The sequence below is a fragment of the Micromys minutus genome (genome assembly GCF_963924665.1).
Source record: "Micromys minutus genome assembly, chromosome: 10".
NCBI lineage: Eukaryota > Metazoa > Chordata > Mammalia > Rodentia > Muridae > Micromys > Micromys minutus.
Window position 1 is genome coordinate 16,622,109 of NC_137979.1, and position 19,075 is coordinate 16,641,183.

Consider the following 19,075-nt stretch of genomic DNA (forward strand, 5'->3'; position numbering starts at 1 on the left):
TCACTCACCATATACAAAGATATTCATGAAGAGGAACTATGTTCCACAGTGTTCTTTGCATCAAATAATTTCAAGCAAGTAGAGCTTCAAATGAAATGTTTGGAATAAAGATGGTTCTGTTCACTACATCTTCACATAGATCTTAGCATTTAGAAGTGTATTCATATAATATACTTAATACACCATAACTTAACGTCTAGTTGAAATAAAAATTCTTATTCTAGGATTACATTTCATTTTTTTTGTTTTCCTGACACCATCCCACCCATGGGGAGGTGAGTAGACTCATTTCGGGGCCAGACAGCATCCTCCTTTGGGAACTGAGGTACAGCAATTAAAGCGTCCTAAATTCACACCTGCCGAAGAGCAAAGACTGGGTAACCACCCTGGCAATCATGTTCTGTTGCTACAACTGAATACCACAGTCTGGAAATTTTATAAAGCACAAAAAGTTACTTAATACATGGCTCTGGAGGCTAAGAAATACTCTCCTCACCTTAGTGTCTGGTGATGGCTTCCTGCATAGCAGAGGGTATGATGTAGAAAGAGGAAGCGTCCTAGCTTTGCTCATTTTGTTATTCTCATGACACCGCTGTACTACTGTGGAACTTTCACCTTAGAGCCTCATCTAATCCTGCACACAGACCAACAGCCTGATTTTCAAATACCACTAGCCAATGATTCTGCAGATGAAATTCCCAACCCACAGACTTTCTTTTCCAGAAATGCATTCAAAGAGAAACATAACACGAGGTCATCCTCTGATTTCTTTAGAACCTCTGCCAGGTCACTGCTCTCCAAACTCAGTCCTCTTCCTGACATCCTGGGTCCATGGCATTGTTCAGCAGCACTCTTGGAATCCAGGCACTCGGGGTTGGCAGTGCCCCAGCTTCTATGTACAAGTTTACTGCTTACACACTGGCCAGTCCCAGATTCCCCGTGTCGCCACAGTGTCTGGCTGTGAGTGGAAATGACATACCTCCCCACCCTTTCCTAACAGAGGTTGTATTGATGTTGAATCAGCTGTTGTAGTGAAACCAGAATGCCAGTCAGCTTTCCACAGAGTCTTCAGCTCAAGAACCACTCAACTGGCCTATCTGACATAAGTGACGTCCCATTCACCAACACCCTAATTTTAACCTTGTCTATCAGCTCCAGTTTGTGGAGTTTCAGTGCTGTTGATGTCAGAAGTGGCTTTGTGGCCTTAATCTGGGTTTTTAGAAGGAACTGGAACCATAGTGAAACCCCTGGAAAGTCTGCTAGGATTAAAGACGAAATACCCATCTTTTCTAGGCTTTGTCCTGATCTCTGTGTTGGACAGAGTTACATCATGGAGTTTTTTTGGTCTTTATAAAGAGAAAAAGAGGATATTTTGATCCCAGTTTTGAAGGTCTATTTCCATGATTGGCTGGCCCCGTCACTGTCAGGCTAGGTAGTAGTTACAATCAGGGCATTAGAATGTGGCAGGCACACACTTCATGGTTGGGGGTGGGGTTCAAGGACATGATCCAGTGACCCACAGGGACAGCCTCAGGTTGTTCACCTCCTTTGATCAAGGCCCCTTGGGAGACCAAGTGCCATAAACACATGGGTTATGACGGTTCTGACCTGAACCAACCTTTCTCCACATACACACATTAAAAACACTTCCCTGGGATCTACCCAGACATTCATTTTACAATTCCTCTACGCTTCCAGAACTCCAGAAAAGACCACACTCTACAATCGGAACAGTGTTTTTCAGGGCTATCAGTCACAAGATCGAGAACCTGTAACAGCATGAAGGAGCCCAAGGAGACATGACAAGCAACAAAATGTTTCAATGTGATCTAGACCCAGAAACCATAGCGTGAAATGGGAAGGGATAACAGTCAAATAATGTCTCTACCATGGTCCTGTAGTTCTAGGGGCAGTTTGATGCAGACTGCTCTCTACTTAAAATCTCCTACTAATCTAAAACTCATTCAAAACATTTTAATAATAACAAGCATCATAAATTAAAAATTTCAGCTATTGGACAATAAACATAAGGAAAATGTCACAGCATAGTTCCACACAGCAAAATATATGTGTATATGTGTATACATAGACATATTCATATTTACCTAGTATATATTTAACTCACAAAGTGCAAAGTGGTACTATCCATATATGGACACTAGGTATGCATATATGTGTATGTATATGATTTTGGTTTGTACTTTACTTCTTTATACATACTACCTACATATATGCCAGATTAATGTGAGTACCAAGGAGACCAAACTGACAACATTGCATTCGACAGTATTAAATATATGGTCCTGGGGGAAATACATGAAAGGGGAAATAAATCATTTCATTTCAATAATATTTATCAACCGCAAACAGATATGTCTGGCTTGAAACATTATCCTTCCAATGAAATGTCTTCATAAAGTCTACGTCTGAGCTTGAGAATATGTAGACAGCATTAGCTAAACATGAGACCTGATGGTTTCAACATACCACATTCAGTCAAGCAGACATAACACATCTAATTGGGTAATAAGAGAAATAAGGTTGATTAACTAGATATGTCAAAGATTTTAGCCAACAGGGGATGCATATTCTTTACAAAGCCTAAGGGGAATTTTTCAAAATTGATCATAATCTCCGCCTTTGTTGGTTTCTGAAAGGAAAAGAATGTGCAGGCTCTCTCCTGTGGTTGCAGTGTGAAAGAAAACTACAATTTAACAACTAGAAGCTGTACAGAGTCTGAGCGCTTAGGAATGGGGGAAGGGGCACAGCCCCTAAACATGAGGAAAGAGAACGTTAAAATGCCAACTACATTTCCATGAAGATCAAACCCATATTAGATCCCAAACACCAGGATTTAGTCAAAATTATTTTTGAGGCAGATCAAAAAGTATTTCATTTCATAAAAGGAATAAGAAAGCCAAATTAGATGTCCATGCCCGTGACACAGAGTAAAAGCTGCAGAACTGCCGAATGCAGGAGGATGGGGTGAAATGATTGGACCAGCAGAGGAAAAGAGTCTCGGACAAGATGCCACCTTCAGAATCAAGCCATATATATGTTCATTCTAACAAATGAACAAAACAAAAAGAAAGGAAGAAACAAAGAAACAAAAGCCAGAGTTTAAGAAGAAAGTATTTTGATCAAGATACATTATATCCACGCATGAAATTCTAAAAATAAATAAAAATATGCTTAACAAAGAAATTGGAAGCCATGAAAGTGGAGATGTTTTAAACATTGGTATCTAACAAATTGGAAACTATTTGGGGGCGGGGACAAAAATACTAAGATAAAGAAATGAGCAATCCCAGGAAGCATGACACCTCTACTAAATAAGCAGGAAGGAAAGAAGGAAGGAAGGAAGGAAGGAAGGAAGGTAGGAAGGAAGAAAGGAAGGAACAAAGGAAGGAAGGAAAGAAGAAAGGAAGGAAGGAAAGAAGAAAGGAAGGAAGGAAAGAAGGTAGGAAGGAAAGAAGGTAGGAAGGAAAGAAGGTAGGAAGAAAAGAAGGTAGGAAGGAAGGAAAGAAGGTAGGAAGGAAAGAAGAAAGGAAGGAAGGAAGGAAGGAAGGAAAGAAGGAAAGAAGGAAGGAAGGAAAGAAGGAAGGAAGGAAGGAAGGAAGGAAGGAAGGAAAGAAGGAAGGAAGGAAGGAAGGAAGGAAGGAAGGTAGGAAGGAAGGAAGGAAGGAAGGTAGGAAGGAAAGAAGGAAGGAAGGAAGGAAAGAAGGTAGGAAGGAAAGAAGGAAGGAAGGAAAGAAGGAAGGAAGGAAAGAAGGAAGGAAGGAAGGAAAGGAGGTAGGAAGGAAAGAAGGAAGGAAGGAAAGAAGGAAGGAAGGAAAGAAGGAAGGAAGGAAGGAAAGAAGGTAGGAAGGAAAGAAGGAAGGAAGGAAAGAAGGAAGGAAGGAAAGGAGGTAGGAAGGAAAGAAGGAAGGAAGGAAGGAAAGAAGGTAGGAAGGAAAGAAGGAAGGAAGGAAAGAAGGAAGGAAGGAAAGAAGGAAGGAAGGAAGGAAAGGAGGTAGGAAGGAAAGAAGGAAGGAAGGAAAGAAGGAAGGAAGGAAAGAAGGAAGGAAGGAAGGAAGGAAAGAAGGAAAGAAGGAAGGAAGGACGGAAAGAAAGAAGGAAGGAAGGAAAGAAGGAAGGAAGGAAGGAAGGAAGGAAGGAAGGAAGGAAGGAAGGCTCAGTAAATGGATTGAGAAATGAGGTTTATGAAAACTCACTGAGGCACAGCTGACAACTCAGTTACACCAAGTAGTGGAGTAATGTCAGCCTTCTTCTTTAGTCTCCACCAGAGTCTTCATGCCTTCAGGTTCTACTGTTTAGCCATGTACACCTTAATTTTGTGCATACCAGAAGGAGGTGTACTTTTTCATTCTTTCCCCATAGGCATAAAGGACATTTTTCCTTATCATGAGCAGTTGGTCTGTTTCTGGTATCTAGTCCACTGCATGGATCTGGTGAGCTCTCTTTACAACCAGTTCCCCTTTGCCTCTTAGAGGTCTTTTGAATTTACATTAAATTTTTGAGTTACCTATCAGAACTATAAAAATAACTTTTTTCTCATTGTGACTGTGATCATAATGTAAGGAAGTAAACACTTAAATAATATTAATTTTTCAAAATCATGACCATGAATATTTATCCATTTATTTGTATATTTAAGTTTTCTGGGTCATTTTAAATGTTTTTTTCTCATTTTAAGTCTACAAGTCTTATAAATTTTTGTTTAATTTTTTAAAAAATGTCTTCTTTTTGGAATGATAATAAATGATACTTATTTGTTTTCCATATTATTCATTCCCAAAACGAAGGAAAGCACTTAATTCTGTGCATTTGCTTCATTCCCCTATCTCCACCCCTCATTGTTCTTTGTATGTGAATTTTCACAGGATGACCTACACAGACAGTGATTTTGAGTATAGACATCACTTGATTTATTTGTATCCAGTATATTGGTCATTAATGCATTTTTGTTTGCTTTATCTTATTGGCTGAAATCTCCAGGATGTTATAGAACAGAAGTGATTATGAATGAGTACCTTGGATGCTAAACATAAGGCTGACACTGAATATGATGTGGTACATCTGACGCGTTTAATTTGCCTACCTTACATTGACCTCAACATTTCTTTGGTCTGCAGTTCTATAGAGTTGTACGATCAGCGTTAGCTTTCCCTTAACTGACTGATACAGCTAGAATTTCCTTTTGGGGAGGAATTATTTCCTTATGAATTAAATGATTACTTATTTTTAGTTTTGGGAATGTGTTTCCGTATTTGGTGCTGCAATTCTAAAGGGACGTCTCCACTTTTGGTCATCATACTAATTAGTGTAAGTTGTTCAAAGTTCTCTTCCTTGTCACCTGAGTTCTGTGGGCCACACTGGGTATCTCTGGTTTATAATGTCTGGCAACAGGAGATCTTCAGATCTTGAAATTGAGGAAGTTTCAGCATTTGTCCATATCACACATACACACATATATAGTAAGACACCTCGGTGAGTGACCCGGATGTAGACATGAAGTCATGTGCTGTATAGCAAGCCTAAACGCAGGTGCAAACAAATTCTAAACGACCTTTGTATGTGAAGACATTTCCTGGTGGCCTCACACCATCTCAAAGAGTTTTTGTTTGGGAAACATTTTGGATTTCAGGTATGTGATACTAGTCGCACAATCTGTACTTGTGTCTTGCCTTCTTCATTAGATTTGTCTTCTTAGGGGCTGTATCGATTCCATTTCATGCCTTCAAAGTACCAAACATCACCTTTGTTGATTTTCTTTTCATTTTGTTGTTGTTGTTTTTTTAACCTAGCCATACTGAAATTTGCTAAGAATGACAGTACTCTTCTGTTTAACTTTTAATTTTAAATGCTTTCAAATTTTACATGCATGAGTATATTTACAGCATTATATTTACAGTATTATATTTACAGCATTTACACCCCTCCTTCTCCTTCCTTAAGCTCCCCCCATTCCCTCTATTTTCTCTTCCAAATTTACAAACTCTTCTTTAGTTATTATTTACATGTACACACAAACACACATGCATACACACCCTACAGTTTACATGTACACACACACACAAATACACATACATACACACACATCCTACAGAGTCCATGTAGTGTTACTTGTATGTACATATGTTTAGGGATGAACCTTGGGATTAGATAACCCATCAGGAAGCTTGTCTTAGAGAAAACCGATTCTCCACCTCTAATCAGCCATTGATTGCCGACAGCTCTTCATTGAAGGGTGGGACTTCACTGCCGAACTTTCCTATGAATGTAGCAGTCCCCCATGGCTGGATAGCTTTCTGACCTTGGTGTCAAGTGGGGGACTCTCTTTCTCAGTAGGGCTTCCTTTTCTCATCTTTCTTTGTCTGGAGAGTATCCCTGAACACAGCTGGCTGGCCTTGTCTGAGAAGTGCCCTTGTACAGTGCCCTCTGCAAGATTGCATATTCAGTCAACAAATCTCACTCTGGCTTCCCACCCATATGATAATTAGGTGCTGTGCTATAGCCAATCAGCCCCTCTTGCTTGCTTGATGCCATAACCGATTAGCCTTCCCACCTATAGCCCTTAAAAAGCCCTTATATACCCTATCTCTGAAACAATAAAGAAGACTCATCTTGCGGTAGCCGTCTCCAGAGGTCATTCCATTCATACTCACAGCTGTCCAAACCCTGCTCTCTGTCTTTGCCCACTCTCTCCCTTCCGACTGGTGGACAACCGCCTCTGGGTCAAAAATGCAGGCTACAGGACCTTGGGAGATTTTCTTCATCCATCTGGTGCTGTCATTATGCCAGTCTTGTTTAGACAAACATGTACTTGAGGTTTCAAGGGGCAACTTCCCTGTCATGTCTGGAAGAAGCTATTTCACAACAGGTACCATGATTCTCTGGCTCTCAAAATCTTTCTAGCCTCTTGTGACTTTCTTGGGGTTTAGGGGTTACATTGCAGCTATATCAGTTGGGGTTTATCATCACACAGCCCCTTCTTCTCTTCATAGTGACCAATTGTGGGTCTCAGTCAAAATGACAATTTGATACATTAAAGGAGCTTCTTTGATGAGGAGGGAGAGTCACACTTACCAGTGAGTAGCAGGGTATTTAGAACACAGCTAGCAATCATGTTGCTTATAAAAATGGCAATAGTGCATTCTTTTCTAGGACCTCTCTCTGGCCATGCGCTGTTGGTTAGGTTTGCAATATGAGGTATGAATTCTCTTCTATTGATTGGGCTTTGGGTTCAATATCACAACTATTGGGTAACCTCAAGAAGAAAGTGTCATTGTTACACTATCATCGTCATCTTGCAATGCTGGGCATTACTCTGGTTCATAGCAGTCACAGCTGGGCAGTACGATTGATGGCTTACCTCCCTTGGCAACTTGCACCGCACCTTTAGAGACTTTGAGAGCTAGTCCTCATGGGGGAGTCTTCCAGGTCAGATCCAGATCAATTCAACAAGTCCTATGTCTACACTGTGTGGTGTCTTTAGCCATGGGCTCTTACCTGCCCATTCTTGGAATCCATCAATGGCAGTGGTAATAGCTTATGCTGTCTGAGGAGTTTCTTGAATCCTTCTGATTTGTGAATCAAATGAAAGTTTGCCATGCCTGTCACTGGGGGGGAGGAGGTTTGCTTGCAAGATGTCTATGGCTCTCAGGGGGAGAATTATCACTCCAAGTGGCATAACTTTGTTTAAATTATTTATATGTGGATACACATACTCTTATATCTTCCATTTGTATTTCAATTAAACATAAATAATGTTTCCCTGTGGTTCTCTCTCTCTCTCTCTCTCTCTCTCTCTCTCTCTCTCTCTCTCTCTCTCTCTTTCTCTCTCTCTCTTTCTATATATATATGTATATATATATATATATATATATGTATGTATGTGTTTGTGTGTTAGATGTCTTATTTAAAATTTCTTTTGCAACCGAAAGCAGCTTAGGGAGGAAATAGTCCATTTATCCTAAAGCTTACATTCTATTATCTAGGAAGGCCAGGGCAGGAACATGGTTCTAGAGACATACTGGTTAATATCTTGCTCACCACATTTTTTTTTCAGTTTGCTTTCATATATAGGGAATCAGGTCTTCCTACACTAATCATTAAGCAAGAAAATGACCCTAAAGCCTTACTTGCAGGCAAATCTGATGAAGGCATTTTTCTCTTCCTAGATGATTCTAGTTGTATCAAACTGACAATAAAACCAACCAGAACATTTAGGATACTTTCCATGTGTTTTAACAATTAATGCTACCCTGGATTCTGCTTTCTGATATTAATGATATGAACCTAAGTCAAGGGTAGTTAAGTGGTAAAGCATTTGTCTAACATACACAAGGCTTTGGGTTCCACCCCCAACACGAAAGAATGGTGTTGGCGGTGGTGGTGGTGATAGTGATGGTGGTGGTGGTGGTGGTAGTGGTGGTGGTGGTGGTGGTGGAGATGTTGATGGTGATGGTGATGTTGATGGTGGTGGTGGTGATGGTGGTGGTGATGTTGATGATGGTGGTGGTGGTGGAAATTTTGATGGTGGTGGTGATGTTGATGGTGGTGGTGGAGGTGATGGTGGTAGTGATGGTGGTGGTGGTGGTAGTGGTGGTGAAGATGTTGATGGTGGTGGTGGTGGTGGTGATGTTGATGGTGTTGGTGGTGGTGGTGGTGATGGTGGTGATGGTGATGATGTTGATGGTGGTGGTGATCAGAAATGAAGAATTTTTTGGCATGGATTTATTTGTATATTCTTTGATGTGCCTCTGCTTTCACTATGTTCCTAAATACAGAATATGTCCAACCATTTTTAAGATGCAAGCTATTGACTTCGGCCTTCTTGTTTCAACAGCTACCAATTTACTTTTCTGGCCTACATAACCCCTCCTCTACTTTTATTTTATAGAAGTAAGTATTTTCTTTTATTCTGTTTTGCTATATGGGTAGTGCATAGTTATTTTCTCTGTGAACCAGCAAGTTTCAAATCTTCTTTTAATTCAATTACAGTTTAATTTCAGACCTTTGCCTGTTTAATTATCAATCCACAGAGAAAGCAGTTTCCACTGATTCTCTTCCTTTCAAGAAAGAAATGAGCTCAACCTCTCCCCTTTCACCTTCTTTGGTATCAGGCTCATGCATTTGGGGGCCTTCTTTTTATTTTTTTCCTCATTTGAAACCCTAATCTTCCCTTTCAGAATGAAATATGGCATTTTCAGTGTTCTGTAATTGTCTTTCAAGTTTGTTTAGGCTTAGATGGGTATTTCAACAATTTTAGATTTCATTCCAAAACTTTGTTCCTAACTCCACATGTCAGAGCTGCTTTCAAACCTAGTAACAGTTTCTTCTGACATCTGAGTTCAGCAGTAGGTGACATTTTGGAGGTATAGGCTTGTGGCTTGTATACTTAATGGATAGCTGTGTATCTGCACATTCTTCCTATTATCTTCACACATGAATAATGTTCCATTCAGGAATGTGTGGCATTAGCATTCCTCGAGAGTCATGCCGAGTTCCCATGTCTCTAAGCATTTCTTGTTGAAGAAGTCCCTCCTTGTCTGTGCCTCTGTTTCTTTGCGAGAAAGCTCCTTCCTCAGCTTCCTTTATAGCACCGAGGTTCCTTTCCATGTCCAAAAGTGATTTTACTGGTAACAGCTTGATTTAGACAACGATGGGTCCCTAATAATGGACCACAGAATCATGGGAAACTTATTCCATATGCGTTTTACAAAACATAGAGAATCACAGTGATGACAATGGTGGGAAGCTCAGGGAGACAAGGTTAAGTTTGTGATGAATGAGAAATGTACAGTCCACAGCCTGCACAGAGATTCATGTCTGAATTCTGTGTCTGCAGAGTCAACCAACTCCATTGAGAATACAAAATACTTCATGTGTTCTGAGCATGCACAGTTTCTGTCATTATGCAGTATCTTCATTCTCCTTGGCATGATAGCTCATCCAGCGATAACTCAAGTATGCAGGAGCCTATGCATGGGTTCTGTAAAAGTTTTGCTCTAGAGCCTAGGCTGTTTGTGGTTTTGGGTGTCTATGGATAACTTCGAATCATATCTCCATGGATACTGAGGTATTGGGCCTTGTTCTCAATTTTTCTAAAACTCTTTTAATTTTCTGAATAGCCAAGGGTGTTAGAGACATCTTTTGTTCCACTAGGTCAGTGGGTCCCAAACTTCCTAAGGCTGTGACCCTTTAATACAGTTCCTCATGTTGTGGTGACCCAACCATAACATTATTCTGTTGCTACTTCATAACTGTAATTCTGTTACTGCTATGACTGTAATGTAAAATATCTGTGTTTTCTGATGGCCTTAGATGACATCTGTGAAAAGCTCATTTGACTCCCTAAAGGTTCAGAACCTACAAGTTGAGACTGAACTTGTTGGTCTCTGATTACAGCTTATTACTCTATGTTCCTAAAAACCTTGGGATTTTCTAGGTATTAAGACTATCTTTCTTAATATTTAAAGACACATTTATTTAGTGAATAACGTAATATTTGTACCAATTCTTTGAGAAATTCATACATGTTGGCCATACTCTCTCCCTTCCTTCCATTCCAAGATCCATCCTCCCCACCCACCTATGAGTCACTCCTCCCACTAACTCCATCTAATAAAGTTTGTGTTGCTCAACTAAGACTGAGAGCATGCTTGACCCACTAGAGGTCACATCCTTAAAGAAAACTGACTCTCCCATTACTGACAGCTATCAATGCCAGTAACTCCTCAATGAGTGGGTGGATTTCATGCCTACCTTTATTTCTTCATGAAAGAATTTTGCTCCGTTGTGGGCTTGCACAGGTGTTGTGCATGCTGTCACAACAGCTCTGACTTCAGATTTTCAACTGACCTGTCATATCCAGCAGACACTTTTGTTGATGCTATACCACCACATTTGGCCCCTGAGCTCTGGGTGTGATATAGATGTTCCATTTAGTGCTGCGCAATCCACAGTCGCTTCTTCTCTGTACCTCAGCCAGTTGGGAGCCGGGGGTTGTCTCTACTTTAATTGCCAACTACTGAAAGATAAACTTCTCTAATAATGGCCAAGAGATACACAAATGAGTATGGCAACAAATCATTAAGAGTCATTTTAATCTATGTCTCTTTAGGAGCATAATAGTATTAGGTTCCCTGTTCTGGGCCTATGACCCATCTAGCCACCGGTTCTTGACCCCTTTGGCAGTGACACTTATGGGTTCCATTTCAGAGAGCAGACCTTAGATCTGCTCAGAAAATAGGTGATTACTCCAATAAAATTATTGCCACTGCGGTACTGGTGGAAGGGTTTGACAGTCAGTTTCCCTTGTAGCTTGCAGAGCTGATAGGTGACAATGTAGATTCAAAACTAGGAGCTTGTCACCAACAAAAGATCAAATCTTGAACAGATTGAATTGTAAGACCTACCATCCATCCTCTGGTGAAGGATGAGGGAGATTAGAAACTGGGTCAAATGATCATGGCCATGTAACCAGACATGTATCACCACCACCAACAATAGTAACAAACTCCGTGTGAGGTGTTCTAAGGTCTTCTGACCTGGTAAACAGGAAGAGGCAGACAGTAGGTGCTCCACACTCCTCACTATGTCTGGTCCCTGAACACTCCTCTACCCGGAGGCTTCTGAATCAGATTACGTATGATGGTTGTGTAATGTAGTAAATGGATGGTTTGCAGGGCTTCTGAGGAAGAAGTTGTGGTAACATCTGATGTAAATCTAGATCGTCATAACCATAGTCAGGTTGCAGTGTGCATTTGTGACTGTCATATGCACTGCAGAAAGCCTTGCGGGAGAATGAGCCTCTAGACTTTTAGGGGTCATCGATGGGGTTCATTGGGAATTAAGGAACTGGTAATTGTCTGGATATAAAGCATGCCATACATTTGGTGTCAGGCGTGTCATGTAGGCTGTAAGGGGGAACGATCATGTTTTGTGTACTTTAGGAATGGTAGAGAAGGAAAGATGCAGGGAAGATACCTCGCTACCATCAGTTGACCCACATTCCCTCAGGTTTATGAATCAGCTTCAGTTAACATGAAAAAGATAAAAATCACAATAAAATGCCAGGAATTTTTTCTATGAAAAAAGTATTGTTTCTGAACACAATGTTTATGTGCTTTATTCTTTTTGAAGGTTGTTCTTTATATTATGTTCTATACACTTTGTAGCTTCAGAAAACATCTTGCATATTACTTAAGAATTTGTTTCCGTAAAATATTGTTAGCTCAATAAAAACAGTATAAATACCATGCTACTAAATCTGATCTTTTATGTATTCAACTGTCTCCGCTGTTTTTTTTTTTTTAAATAGAGATAGTATTTCTGTCTGTTATGATATTGTTTTTGGAATTGCATAAATTCTATTGAACCTAATTCCTGTTGGAATATTTCTCTTGTGTTGATAACAGTATCAGAAAGACATGGAGTGGGGCCAGTTCGTTTCTTGGTCAGCCTAAATCTCTGTGTACTATGTGTCTCCAATCTGCCCTCTCTAAGACCTTTGAGAAAAAAAAATGACAAGAAATGAAAAAGAAGTGTCACAATCTATGCCCAGCTGGTCTGGATTATTTACCCTCTGAGGTGTATCCGCCGGCTGCCCCTGTATCCCATTATAAATCATCTCCCCGCTGAACATCAGCACAGACTGAGGGCTGATTCATTGGCTGAGTGTTGCTACCTGGCTGCAGAGAAGTCTATATCTCAGTCCTGCAATAGTCATCAAATTCGAAGAAGCCTTACATTTTTGAATAGTTACATAGTGTCCTCCACTGAAGAAAGAGGAAGTCTGGAGTTGGTTTCCGGCTGCAAGCAGGGAGCTGTTCCCTCTCTTTGACATTAGCAAGGTTTGTCAGCTTGTTAATCTTTAAGGGGATTTGGGGTTGAAATTTTGGAGGGTGGAGTTTGAGGTGAACAGGGTAGTTAAAACGCTTCAGTATGGTTCAAGGGAATAAAATAGATGCCCATGTTTTTTATGGCTATGATTCCCGCTTGGCCTTGGGTTTCAACTCCTAAGTTTATGGGAAAGGAAAACCACAAGTTACTGGCTAGTGTTCGCACTATAATAATAGCCTCTGCCATTTCCTTGATGACATTCAAGTCTGTTTCCATAGTTCTGAAGTAGCAGAAGCAATCGATAACTGCAATGTAGATCACGTGGGATGAACATTCAGAAGTCACAGTCTCGATCTCGGTGAGGCCAGTGTCAATCAACAAGTTTGCCCAGGACACTTTTCTCCATCATTGTTTCTCTGCCAATTACTCCTTAGGAGGCAAGTAGTTGAAAAGCTTTCTTCTGATAAATCTGTTTAACTTGGGAGGAGAAGCTAAACAGGAGAGAGGAATAAGCTCTGATGAAGAAACCTGTCTTTCCTCTCAGTCTTAGCAATTAGTCTCTGACAAACACATATTTGTCTGAAACAAACATGATTGGGAAGCTCTGCATCTGGTGACCATCCAGAGCCTCCCCGGCACTGGGACAATGCCCCTGCTATGTCTGATACTAAGCAGCAGAGACTTTTTAAAAAAAGATTGACAGCAGCCTCCACAGAGGCCAAGCTCCCTGGGGTGAACAGAATCTGTTCAGAAATGATCCTTGGATTTTTTTAACTTTATTTCTTTTTAATTGAAAAAAGTTTTTCATAGATTATATTTTGATTATGTTTTCCCCTGCCCCAATTCCCTCCAAGATACCCATCTGCCTCCTCACCCCACTTCATCCCTGTCCCCTCTCTTTCAGAAAACAAAACAAATACAAAACACACAAACAACAGCAAAACCAAACAACAAGAAACCCACCAGAACCGCAAAATCAAAACTCAAATCAGAACAGTAAGAAAGCAAAGAAAGCCCAAACACAGCAAGATGAAACAAAAAGTTCACAAATATATTATTGAGTTTGTTTGCATTGGCCAACAGCAACTACCACTCGATATGGTATATGCCCTGAAGTGTGGTAAATAAGCCCAGTGAGATTGTAAAAAAGAAATGTGATTTTTTTTCTGATGCAAGCAGTATCAACTATAGATGCTTCTTCATGAGAGGTGGGACATTCACATTCCCTTTTCAGTGCTGGGATCCCTTCCAGCTTGAACCTGTGTAGGCCCGCTCATGGAGTTCATATGTGCATCCGTCCTGGGTGTCTAGAAGACACTGTTTCCTTGAGGTTGTCTGTCACTCTGACACTGAGAATTTTTCTGCCTCCTCCTCCACACAGAGCCTTGGGTGGAAGAATTTGGTGACAACATCCCATTGAGGACTGATTTGTAAGTGTTAGTTCCCATTTACTGCAAGAAGAAACCTCTCCGACGTGAATTGTTTTTCTCAGGTTTGTGGGCCATGTTAACAGTTTCAGGTATTAGATTTCATCTCATGACATGGGCCTTAAATCCAATTAGAAAGGGGCTGGCTACTTCCACATTTGTGCCACTAATGCACCATGGGGTAGTGCTATCCCTAGGCTGGTAGACCTGGGTTCTATAAGAAAAGCAAGCTGAGTAAACCAGCAAAAGAAATCCAATAAGCAGCTCCTGTCCATGACTTCTGTATCCACTCCTGCCTCCAAGTTCCTGCCATGTGTGAGTTCCTGTCTTGGCTTCCTTTAGTGATGAACAGAAATGTGGAAGTGTAAGCTGAATAAACCCTTTCCTCCCCAACTTGCTTCTTGGTCATGATGTTTTGTGCAGGAATAGAAACAAGACTAAGACAAGCACTATGAATGTGAAATCCATAAGAAGTTGCTAGGTGGGTACCATCTTGACTTCTCTGTTCAATTACATGTTTAAGTGTTGACTTCAGCAGTAGGACTTTCCTTCAAGTATAGACAGCAACCAATAGCTTTGGCAATATACTGTAATGCTTGAGGATTTCCTTGGGGGCTTCTTTGGCCAATAACTTAAGAAGCTGTAACTTGTTCTTGGCACTGGAAGTTTTATTTGGTAGCATAAAATGTCTAGTTGGGACATTGTCTCATCTGCTATTTGATGACACTATTTGGAATCCTTTTGTATTTGTTTATAGTTAAGGATGCTTCTACAATAGTAGGCTTCTATATGGTTTTTCTGATGGTCTTCACTGTTAGGCTTTTCTCTCTATTGTCTCTTCCTTTCTTTCCTCTCCCATCTTGCTCACATAAACACATCCTATTTTTCCCTCCCTAATACCTTTTCAGGTACCTAACCCATGTGGTTATTTGGAGTGCAGCAAACATATTGAAAGCTTAACAGCTAACATCCACACAAAAGAGTAAATAAACAATATTTGTGGTTTGGGGTCTGGGTTACCTCCCCAAGAAAGACGTTTTTCATTATTACATTCATTTGCATATGAATTTCATGATTTTATTTCATAATGGCTGAATAATATTTTATTATTGTATCATTCTATACATGTACCACATTTTGTTTACTCATTCTGTTGACAGACATCTAAGCTTTTTCTGCTTTCTGGCTATTATAAATAGAACAACAATGGACATGCTTTAGCCAGTGTCTCTGTGGTAGGATGGAGAATCCTTAGGGTATATGCCCAAGAGTCTCATGAGCTGACTCTTGAGGTAGATGGATACCAAGCTTTCTGAGGAACAGTCCCATCGATTTCCATAGTGGTGGTGGTGGTTTGAATAAGAATGGTCCCATAGGCTCATGCATTTGAATGTTTAGTCACCATGGAATGGCACTATTTGAGAAAGATTAGAGGTGAGGCTTTATTGCCGGAAGTGTCATTGGGGGTGAGTTTCATGAGGTCTCATTTAATAATTGATGTTTGTAGTGTTTATGCTATCAATGTTCAGAAAGTCCTTTTCTGTGACAATGGGATCAAGCCTATTCTCTACTTTCTCATCTACCAGATTCAGGGTATCTGGTCATATTGAGGGTGAACTAGGAAGTTCACCTTAAGGAATGCCATTTAGATCATTTGGACACTCGGTGAACAATGTTCTCCCATAAGAAACTAGAGGGGAAACTGAATTTTTTTGTAATTTACATTTAAGCTTGAGTCACTGTGTGTAGAACTTTCCTGCCATCCACTTTTAATATCGGAGCTGTAAAGAAATGGATTCGGTGTTTTAAAGCTAAGAATTTGAGAATCAGCTATGAAATGACACTTTGCAGTGTTCTGCCCCTTCTGCCTAAGACAGTGGCAGTCAGCTGTCACATGGGGTTGATTTCTAGCAGAAGCCATTCTGAATCTGTTCTCAGATGTTCCTATGAACTAAGAAATATAATATTCTTTTGTTGTGTGGAACATCATAACGTATGAGCAGAAATCTGAATCATGAGAAAGATCTGGCCTTTCATTTGTGTAGCTGTAACTACTATTCATTTTAGAAAATAGTCTTATGAAGACTGTCTGACACACATAAAAGCTGTCCATGAGTTAATCTTAGATTTTAACATTACAGACAAGCATCAGCTTTTGTTGAAACATCTAACCAGTGCTGAAACCCACTCTAGAAGAATGCCCAGGAGCATTGGTTCTAGGCCCTGCTACTGAACAATTCTGAGTAGCTAAGGTTTATCAAACTTTTGTGAACATTTCCCACAATTTTAATAAAGCACAACTGACTTAAAGCAATCAAGTATTTATTTTTTTCAGTCTCCTTCAAATAATTCTAGCAGAGAAGCATCGAAGGATGATAGAATATGTGGCAAACGTATATCAGGCCTGTTTTGGTGTTTTTATTTGGTCACATATTTTGGAGAAAGATACCTTACATCTTCACATATAGTTTGTATTTATTTATAAAATGAAAAAATAATATCTGTCCAGCATACTTTCCATTACTACTAAATGGAGAAAAAAAAGCACAAAAACTGGTTATAACTGAGTTTCTCAAACTGAGGCTACATCCATGCCTCTTTTAGTTAACATTTCATACATCATTAAGAAAGTGGGAAAGTAATTTAAGGTATTTAAAAACACAACTGGTTAACGTTCTGATATCTGCAAGAGTTGGGTGGTCTGGGATAATAAAAGAATTCCAGTTTTCATCAAGTTTAAGGCATTTGGAAGTAGACAGAAAATCCACCTTTGTAACTTAATACCCAAGGAGATAAAAATATAACAAGATAATCAACCTAGGTTCAAGTTCCATGTGTCTCTGAATAAAAGAAAAAGAGATTGTAATGTCTGACACATGAATTGAAAGGGCTTAGACCACATAAGCATCTCCTTTGACTTATAGACTCTTTGACATCACAATTACCAAGAGACCTGCATGAATCACATCTAAGTTGCTGACAAGAATCCCATTCACATCCTAGCTGAAATTATTAGTATGACAAACCCAACCATGCTGAGAAAGCAATGTCATGTCACCACATTGTATAATAAACAGTATCCTTAATTGCCAGAAAGAGTTATACAGACAATAATAGCATCCTGTATCTCTGACCATCAGCATGTCTTGCTGAAATTAATATAAATTACCCAGTTTCACATCTTCCTTGGAGAGAAGGCCACAAAGTGTGAGAAGTCAGAACTTAACACTCAAATCTAGAAATAACACTCTCAGCACTTGATATTTTACACCTGGTATTTTGGAGAAAAATACATTCTGGAGTGACCACAATAAGTTTACATTTAAATGTAATTAAATACTTAATGTAGATTTGTTCTTTTGACTATCTTATATTTTTTGGAACCTTTAAGAACACCCAAACACCCTTGTAGTCAAAATTGTGTTTTCTAGCTTTATAAGGATGGGTTCCTTTATAAACAGAGCATTAAATATATCTAATTTCCTCAGTCAGAATTCATTAAGGAATTATGTTTTTTAAGTTTGTAATTTGGGATTTCAAATCAATAGATTTGAAAGGATGACTGAAGAGAATTTCTGTGGATAAGTAGAGTAACTTATTCATAAATGAAAACTGGATACAAGGAAGGAGGTGATTTTGACTTAGCACAGGGATGTTACTATAGAGATGTGCCTATGCATAAAAAGATGCCTGCAGTTAACTTTGAAAAGCATAACAGGTATACTCAACAAAATTGTTCTTTCATGTCAGCAAGCTGGACACATGTGATAGCAAGTTTACTTACTATCCTCCTGTTGCATTTTTTCTGTGAATGAGTTCCTAATCCACTCATAGTTCTAATTATAAATGGTTCAATAGCTTTACTTTACTACCTCCAACAAAGAACTCAGCCCTGTCTTAAACAATCTAGTCTTTGGTAATTTTATCTCCCCAATTCCATTTGTGTTCAAAAGCTTGTGCTAGGGCCTCCAAGTTATATGTTGGAAATATAATCATTTGTGTGAGAACAATATGAGATTTGATTTTGAGGTATGCCAGCTAGGACACTCCATCGTACTCCATGTGAATTCATAGATTTCTATCCTCTAGAAAATATGGTGTTCAAAGCACCATCTTGGAAGCAGACAGTGCTTTGTCTTTGTATTCTTCTAAAAGCCTAAGGCATACACTAAGTTCTCACTCCAACCCAGTTCACAAAGACCCAAGTCTTCATCTTTCTTAGACAACTGTGCTGGGATGGCAATTTTTATCTGCAGAGAAGAGAGAAAAGAGAAGCAGGAGCAGTGGCCACACCCCTTCCCAATATTCTCTTAAGCAGTTTACCATGATATTGTCCTTGATGACAGCCATCAAGGCACATACACACACACACACACACACACACACACACACACACACACACACACACACACACACACACATTGCTATGAAACTTTGGCTTGCTTTTGACACACTATGTAGCCCAAGCTGGTCTCAGACTCCTGTGATTGTTCTGACTCAGCCTCCAAAGGGCTGTGTATGAAAGAGTGCACAACACCTGAGTCATTTGCAATCCTTCGGTTGTTTCTTTATCTTGATATTCATCCTGTCTGTGCTTTCATTTGGGGAATCAAAGCTTAGGAGTCTCATTTAAATAGTCTGTTATGCAATCATTGCATAATGTTTTTCCCCGGTAATGCACCAGTGGATGCTGTTTTCTGGAGGACTTTGGTGTCATTAGGAATCATTTCCCAAGTGAAGAAACTTCCATGCTTATGGATTGTCTGAAATGGAAGCTGATACTACAGTTTTCCTTTAAA